Source organism: Gossypium hirsutum, chromosome A07 (genome assembly GCF_007990345.1).
Source record: "Gossypium hirsutum isolate 1008001.06 chromosome A07, Gossypium_hirsutum_v2.1, whole genome shotgun sequence".
Classification (NCBI taxonomy): domain Eukaryota; kingdom Viridiplantae; phylum Streptophyta; class Magnoliopsida; order Malvales; family Malvaceae; genus Gossypium; species Gossypium hirsutum.
This window is the reverse complement of record NC_053430.1, coordinates 76,647,392-76,655,545: the sequence shown is the minus strand read 5'-3', so window position 1 is coordinate 76,655,545 and position 8,154 is coordinate 76,647,392. Positions and strand designations below refer to the sequence as shown.

The window sequence follows — 8,154 nt, the reverse complement described above, 5'->3', positions numbered from 1 at the left end:
CCACATCTAGCTCTACATGCGACGCCTCATCCAACTTTCGCTTGTTTGTTAAAAGCTCATTTAAGAATTTGACTGCATTTGACATCTGCGGAAGAGCTTTAATAAACGGTAAGTTAATATGTAATTTCTTCCATAATTTAAGGAATTTACCGAATTATTCATCTATGCGGTCTTTCCTTGTCACATTGGGGTATGACACGTGAGGTTTGTACTCTTTACTTGCTGGTGTTTGTTTACTGTGGTCTACCTTACCTTTGCTTTTACTTACCACGATTTCTTGCCTTGGTTCTGGTTCAGGTTCCACTAACCCTTGTCTTGGATGGTAATTGCATTGAGTTGTTCCCTTGGGTTAGATTTAGTGTTACTCGGTAAGCTACCCTATGGTCGTTCAAATATTAATTTGGCGAGCTGTCCTATCTAAGTTTCAAGCCCTCGAATCGATGATTGTTGATTCTTAAGTGCTGTCTCGGTATTCTAAAAATGAGTTTCTGACACCGAGATGAATTTTGTTAGCATCTCCTCAAGGTTCGGCTATTTCTCTTTTCGGTAGGGTGGTTGTTGGCCTCCCTATGAAAAATTTGGGTTGTTCCTCCAACTTGCATTGTAAGTGTTACTATAAGGATTATTTTGAGATCGAGGATTATTACCCATGTAATTTAACTGCTCATTCTCCATGTTATGGCCATAGGGTGGGTATTCTGAATTGCTTAGTCCACCTCCACTTGGTTAGCACTGTAGTACTGGGTGAACCTGTGAAGAACCAAGAAAACTGTTAATTTCTCTATTCAAAAGTTCTACCTGATTAGAGAGCATGGTGACCGAATCGACATTAAAAATGCCAGCTATTTTCGTTGGCTTTATCGTTATGACTTGCCACTGATAATTATTCAATGACATCTCTTCTATAAATTCATAAGCATCCTCAGGTGTCTTATTATTGATAGTTCCACCAGCAGCTGCGTCAATCATCTGTCTAATCGAAGCATTCAAGCCATTGTGGAACGTTTTAACCTGTAGCCAGAGTGGTAACCCATGGTGAGGGCATCTTCTCAAAAGGTCTTTGTATCTCTCTCATGCATCGTAGAGTGTTTCTAAATCCATCTACACAAAAGAAGAGATATCAGTACGTAGTTTAGCTATTTTAGTCAGCGAAAAATATTTTAATAAAAACTTTTCAGTTATTTGTTCCCAAGTAGTGATTGACCCTCGTGGTAACGAGTTCAACCACTTTTTAGCTTTGTTCCTCAATGAAAAGGGAAATAACCGAAGACGAATGGCATCATCAAAAATGCCATTGATTTTAAATGTATCACAAAACTCCAGAAAATTCACCGAGTGAGCGTTTGGATCCTCATCCTGCAAACCATCAAACTGAACAAATTGCTGTATCATTAGAATTGTGTTAGGTTTCAGTTCAAAATTATTTGCAGCAACAGCAGGCCCAACTATGCTTGATTTAGTTCCTGTTAAAGAAGGTTTAGCATAATCATACATAGTACGCGGAGCAGGATTCTGATTAGCAGCAATCGTAGGAGGTAGCAGATTTTTCTAGTTTTCAGCCATCTCTTCGGTTGTGGTGTGAATATCGTCCTCTTGCTCTTCCTTTATGTATCTTAAGCTTTTCCTTATTTCTCTTTGGTTTCTGCGATTTGTACAATCGATCTCACTGTCGAAAAGTAATGGTCCTGACGGGTTTCTTCTGGTCATAAACTACAAAAACCTATCAGAAGAAAATAAAATAAAAGTTATAAAAGTGAAATTAAACTAAAATAAATTGCACTAAAAGTAAATATGGCTAAAGTAATAAAAATCGAATGTTCCTAATATCTTAGTTCCCCGGCAACGGCGCCAAAAACTTGGTACATGATATTCTTGACAGGTTTTAAAAATTTATAATTAATCGTTCTTGAAACTAACTATTATCACGATGAAGGCAAGGGTACCTATCGAACAGTAGTATAGCTTTAGCAAGACCGAATTGTCGAACCCAAAGGAACCAAGAGTACTAGTATTTACTTTTTTTTTATTATCTAGCCTAAAAATTAAGGAATTTGTTTATCTAAACTAATTAATTAAAGTAAGGGTGCACAGAGAGAAAATTGGGAAAAGCTTTTGGGAAAACTCGATTGATTAAGACAATACCCAAGGAAAACTCCACCTAGACTTCACTTGTTATTTAACTCTGAATCAGACGATTTATTCATTTGACTTGATCCGTAGAAATCCCTAAGTTATATTATTATCTTTCTCGAGACTAATAACGTCTAACCCTAGGTTAATTAATTGAAATCTCATTCTAATTAACACCCTAGTGTTGCATTAACTCGATCTATGGACTCCATTCTTAGGTTTCACCCTAATCCGGCCAAACTTGTCACCCTATCTCTAGGTATGAAATAAACTCTGCTTAATTACGACAAATTTACTCTTAAACACGGACTTTTAATCCTCTAAATAAGTGCATTAACTTGAATCAATATCCTGGAATATTAAAACAAGAATTAAGAACACATAATTAAGAACAAGTCAAATATTTATCATACAATTCAGATAATAATAACAAGATCCATCTTAGGTTTCATTCCCCTTAGGTATTTAGGGGGTTTAGCTCATAATTATGAAGGAAAACATCTTAAAAGAGTAAAGACAACAAAACATAAAGAAAACCCAAAACTCCTAAAGGAAATTGAAGGGAGATCTTCAGTCTTGACGATGAATCCAACTTCTGAGATGGATCGATCGGCTTTCTTTGAGTAATTCCTTGCCTCCTACTCCATGTATCCCCTTCTAGTGCCTCCATAGGTGTTTAAATAGGCTTTTCAATGCCTAAGAGCCCTCAAGAGTGCCCTTTTCCGAATAGGACTATACTTGGGCTCGACAGGGACACGCCTGTGTGACACGCCCGTGTGCGATTACTTCAGACTGTGGTCAAGGCTATTAAATAGGCACTGGCGTGTGGTTTACCCATGTGAGTCATGCTTCGATTCTACCAAATGGACATGACCGTGTAGACTACCGTGTCAGGAAGTCCAGGCCGTGTTGATTTCTCATGTTGTCCCATTTTCTCCTTTTTTGGCCCATTCTTGTTCCTTTTACTCTCCTGTGTTCACCTAAGTATAAAACATGAAATTAAAGGATTAGGAGCATCGAATTCATCATATATAAGGAGAAATCATCCATAAATGTGCTAAGCATGGGATAAAAATATGTATAAATTACAGTTTATCATTAACCTTTTCTTCAGTTCCTTGTTCAGATCAAGTCTCACCATATAAGTAATGCCTCCAGATTTTCAAGACAAAAATAATGGCGGCAAGCTCTAAATCATTCGTTGGATAATTCTTCTCATGTGGCTTCAACTACCGCAAAGCATAGGCTATCACCTTGCCATCTTGCATAAGTAATCCATGTAATAGCCCAAAATTGGGTCTAATTGGAACAGAGGTTTCAGGACCACAAAATCTGAGATATAAATAATTATTTTATGATTATTTTGAGGTCTATGATATGATTGCATGATTGTGAGAAAATTTTGTGAAGAAATTCTATGCATAAAGTGCTTAATTCGAAGTTAGGGACTAAATTGAAGAAGTTGCAAAACTTGAATTCTAGAAGTTTCTAGTATGAAATTGATTTGAAATATTAGTTAGGAGGTCTTAAATAGCAATTTGACCAATTTCTAAGTTATGGACAAAAATTGGACATGGATGGAATTTTTGGAAAGTTTAGTAGTAAGGGTATTTTGGTCATTTAGGGGTAAAATGAATTAAAATACAAAATTAAAAGCCAATTTTGCTCATCTTCTTCACCATGGACGTGTATACCAAGGAAGACTCCATGGCTAGGGTTTTCAACCTTCCCAAGCTCAATTGTAAGTCCGTTCTAACCCCGTTTTTCAAGTTCTTTACGTTTTTGGAGTCTCGGTAACTTGATTTAGCTTATGCTAGCAATAATTCAACCTAGGGTTCATATTTGGAAAAATACCCATAGGTAAAATTTGTGTATTCTGGTGTTTTATGATACAATATGAGGTTTTAAATTATGTTAGACAACTTGTGCTACTCGGTTTTAAGTGAAAACGAGCAAAAGGGCTTAATCGGTAAAAATACCTAATAGTCATAAGTATATGTCAGAGTGAGAATTTGATGTTGCCATAGAAGGGAAAAGTGATCAGCATGTCATAAAACATAAGAATAAGGGATGAAGTTTAATTCCCGAGCCTAGGGGCAAAAGTGTAAATATGCAAAAGTTTAGGGGCAAAATTGTAATTTTCCAAAGTTTGAGTTAAGGATTGTTTTGAATATTACATTAATTAAATAAGTAAAATATGATGTTTTAGATCCCGGAAAATGAGATTTGAACCTAGAATGAGAGAAAAATCGAAAATTGGGAAAGTTGGTAAAATGGCCGTTTTAATATCAAGGTAAGTTCATATGTATAATAAGCATTAATTTATGCATGTTTCAATGTAAAATTGAAATATTTACTATGATCTCCGAGGTGTTGAAAGTATGTAAGTTGGTATGATAATAATACAACAATAATGCTGTAATTTATATTTGAAAGTTAAATTTAGTGAATTAATTGAATTATGTTAAATTAAATGATTATGGTGCCAAGTTTATGAATTGATTTAAAAATATGTCTATGGTACATGAAGTGCATTGAATTATCATACATAAATGTGATTTCTATGATTATGGATATTATGGGAAATTGTAAGTTCATATGATTTTTAATAAGACAATGTGTAATTTAATGTTATTGCATTGATATTAAATGAGATGTAAGTTTATATGTAAGTAATACATCACTATTACTTGTATTATGATATTTTATAAAAATATTGGAAATATGTTTGTGGATAATTACTTGATTGGTGAAATTGTTGGAAAAGAGAGAGAAATACGGGTTGAACCTTCGAAAAGATTGGATGATACAGATGGTATGTAGCTAGGTCACATGTATAGTGCTGAGTGCACATCATGTGTACAAGAGAGCTACAAGACATTATGATGTAGCTAGGTTGCATGGGTGATACTATGTGTACACCATGTAGACAAGAGAGCTACGGATATATGTAGCTAGGTCGCATGCGGGGTTCCAAGTGAAGGACACCATGTAGACAAGAGAGCTACGAGATAAACTGGCTAGGTCACATGGGTGGTACTAAGTGTTCACCATGTGTACAGGAGAGCCGAACTATATGATGGGTGGAGCTATGTGCTGAAACCACCAAGTATCGAGGATTGATCCGAAGTGTTCAATGGGAGACTCTCTATGTATTGCTTTGTGAGTTTTGTGATGAATATGTGCAGGAACTTGGTTATGTGAATGATGTGTTCATTAAGTGACCAGGATGTGGTAAGGTTATAAACAAGTAAGTTATACATGAGGATGATTTTATGGTGACCTTGTGATCATGGGCCTATACTTGTGATGTATGAAATGTGGTGAAAATGATTTGTGATATGTATGTTAAAATGAGGTTAATACAAAGAAAGTGTGAAAGTGTGAATTAGCAATAAAACTGTTTTGGACAGTAGCAGTGACGTGATTTTGAAAAATCACCAAAAATAGTATAAATTGAATCAGAGACTGAATGAGATATCAAATTAAAGCTTAATAAGTCTATTTTCATATAAATAGAAAGCAAAGGAGTTCTATATTTTGAGATATTTATGTTGTCGTGAGACTGATTCAGAATGATTACGTGATCCCCTGTTCTGACTTTGGAAAACCATAAAAATTTGGAGAAAAATAATTAGAGGCTCAAAATTATATTTTTAAAATTCATAATGAGTCTATTTTCAAGATAAATCAACAAGAATATTATCTGAGTTTTGTACTGTGAGATAATTAATTTTTAGTGAAGAGAGGTCAGAACTGTCAGAAAGTGAAACAGGGGAAATTTTAATGAATAAACTGTACTAATTGGCTAAACCAAAAATTATGAAAATTTTATGGTGGAACGATATGTGAGTATAGTTTCAGGAGAAATTTATGGATCTTAATTTGGAGGTCTGTAGCTCGAATTATAAATAATTAAGTGACTATGACTCGTGTGAACAGTTTAATGTGAACATTTATTAGTAAATTGTGAAATCGTACTTACAAGAATGCTATATACATTAAGGATGTGGAATGGAGAGGAGGAGGAGGAAAATAAATATATGTGGAATACATGGAAACTATGGTATATGAAATATTGATATAATGAAATAAATGATATGTGTTTATAAGAAAACAAAAAGAGAATGTTATGTATCGTGACATGTATATATATATGACTAGTCTCAATGTAATGCTTGTTGGGTATGGAATTGAATTGAAATGTTTCAGGCAAACATGTTATTCTGCGCATCTGAATCGTGGTATTTTATAAAGATATGATCTAGCTTTAAAAATGAATGCTTGATGATTAAGCTGAAGATATTTGGTAAGATGATAATCTTGGTATAAATGTATAAGTGGTACTATAATAAACAAGGTAAAATGAGTATGAGAGACACATGCATGATGACATAAAAATGCTATGTTTGTGGTTTAATTGAGGATGTTTAATCATTAAATGAATACCATGTTATATGCTTTTGATTTTGTATAAGTGTGTAAGAGATCAAGGTTGACCAAAGCTTGAAAAATAGCCTAGGTATATTCCACACAGGCAGAGACACGACCATGTGTCTCAGTCGTGTATGGAACACGACTTTGGGACACAGGCGTGTGGAGCCTTAAAGCATGAAATTTCCAAGATTTTCGTAAGTTCTCGATTTAGTCCTAAACCCTTTCTAAAGTATGTTTTGGGATTTGTAGACTCAAATAAGGGACTATGTGTAAGAGAATGAACGCTTTGAAATATGAATAAAATTTTATGGCTCGTATTTTAATTTAATGTTTGTATGTTTGTCTGGTAACGCCTTGTACCTTAGCTTGGCCTCGGATACGGGTAAGGGGTGTTACAATCCATTTAAGGATGCATCCCTATAGACCACAAACTTTTTTCCAAGCTCAGGGCAATACTAAAACTGGAGCTTCAGTCAGCAATGTCTTCAACTGTTCGAAACTCTGCTGGCACTTCTCTGTCCATTCAAACTTAATGTCTTTCTGTAGTAACCTTGTCATCAGAGTCGCGATCATGGAGAATCCTCTCACAAATCTTCGGTAGTAACTCACTAAGCCCAAAAAGCTTCTAACCTCGTTTACATTTTTAGGTGGTTTCCATTAAAAAATTGCAGAGATTTTACTTGGATCAACTCGGATGCCATCGCCTGAAACAATATGACATAAAAATCCTACTTCTTGGAGCCAAAATTCAATCTTACTAAACTTAGCATACAATTGCTTTTCCCGTAAAGTCTGCAACACAGTCCTCAAATGCTTCGCATGCACCATCTCATCCTTGGAATAAATCAAAATGTCGCCACTGAACACAACCACGAAATTGTCCAAGTATGGCCGAAATATCCTATTCATTAGGTCCATAAATAAGGTCGGTGCATTCGTTAACCCAAACGGCATGACAAGAAATTCATAGTGGCCATACCTCGTTCTAAAAGCTGTTTTTGGCACGTCCGACTCCTTAACCCGCAACTGATAGTAGCTGGATCTCAGGTCTATCTTAGAGAATACAGTAGCTCCCTTCAACTAGTAAAAAAAATCATCGATCCTTGGCAAAGGATACTTATTCTTAATAGTCACCTTGTTCAATTTCCAATAATCTATACACAACCTCATTGAACCATCTTTCTTCTTTACAAATAATATCGGAGCACCCCAAGGCAAAAAGCTTGGCTTTGCAAAACCTTTATCCATCAGCTCTTGCAAGTGTGCTTTTAATTCTTTCAGCTCAGTTGGTGTCATCCTATATAGAGCAATAGAAATAGAAGCTATCCCTAGCACCAGTTCAATACCAAACTCTATCTCTCGTTCAGTAGGTAATCTGGGTAATTCCTCCTAGAACACATCTGGATATTCACATACTATTGGCACAGACTCTATCTTTAACTTTGTTTCCCTAGTGTTTAAAACAAAAGCAAGGTAGGCTTCATACCCTTTTCTCGTATATTTTTGAGTAACCATTGTTGTGTTTACAACCGGTGATGTATCCAATTCTCTTGAAACAACCCGTAGAACCTTACTATTTGGGCACTT

At 35.3% G+C, this 8,154-nt stretch overlaps 1 non-coding gene across 1 annotated transcript; it reads left to right on the top strand.

Annotated features, from left to right (window-relative positions):
• Window positions 1–1,027: 1,027 nt before the first annotated feature.
• LOC121204308 (small nucleolar RNA R71) lies at window positions 1,028–1,134 on the top strand. The gene has a single exon (XR_005899236.1). It is a non-coding gene; the product is annotated as a small nucleolar RNA R71 (small nucleolar RNA).
• The last annotated feature ends 7,020 nt before the right edge of the window (window positions 1,135–8,154 follow it).